Here is an 836-nt window from a genome sequence, read left to right on the forward strand (position 1 = left end):
CACATTCTCCACATTCTGGGGAGTTGGGATAATTTTTTTTTTTTCAAATTTTTACTTTTGTGTTTTTTTCTTAAAGGGGCCATACCATGATTTTCTAAAACCTTTAAGAGTAAATTTTATCCATATATATTTTCATATATTACCTTTGGAAATATTAGTTATTTTTGTGATTTTTTTTTTCCTACCCAGAAGTAAAACGACTTGATTCCTGAGGCTTCCCCTGCCACTGCATGTGGCTGCTGCCCATTTCATTACATCATCCTTAAAAAAGGAACCCTGTGTCTAAAGTAACAAACACCTGTTTGAACTGGAATTTATTGAAGACAAGACACAATTGGAAGATATACTGTATTGTGCATCTAAAATGAAAAAGTCTTACTGGTCACTGCTAGCGCCATAATTACGTGTTGGTGTTAGACTGGAGGCGATGCTGGCAGAGCAGACCCCTCCTGTTCCTGAAATGGGCTGTTCTCACTCTGTGACATCGGTATGTGAGAACCCACTCATTTTTGAGGGGCAGGTACTGAGAGCACAGGTTTTTAGAAGATTACTCAGAAATGTGAGAACAGATCAAAATACTGCTTTGGGGTTGTTTACAGTGAGGAATGAACAGTATAATACACTTAAAGGCTCAAAAAGTTGCTGTTCTCTGGAATGGCCCCTTTAAAGTGTAAAATGGACTTTGTGGCTCTTAATGGTTTTGGCCTGTAGGAAACTGCCCTAATTGTCCTTTTTACTGCCAAAAGTTGCAGACCCCTATTTTGGTAAATTGGGGACAGACAAATTTGGTTTGCTTTTCTCCATTTTAATGCCGTATACCTGTACGGATGCTGCGG

Source organism: Oryzias melastigma, linkage group LG13 (genome assembly GCF_002922805.2).
Source record: "Oryzias melastigma strain HK-1 linkage group LG13, ASM292280v2, whole genome shotgun sequence".
Classification (NCBI taxonomy): Eukaryota; Metazoa; Chordata; class Actinopteri; order Beloniformes; family Adrianichthyidae; genus Oryzias; species Oryzias melastigma.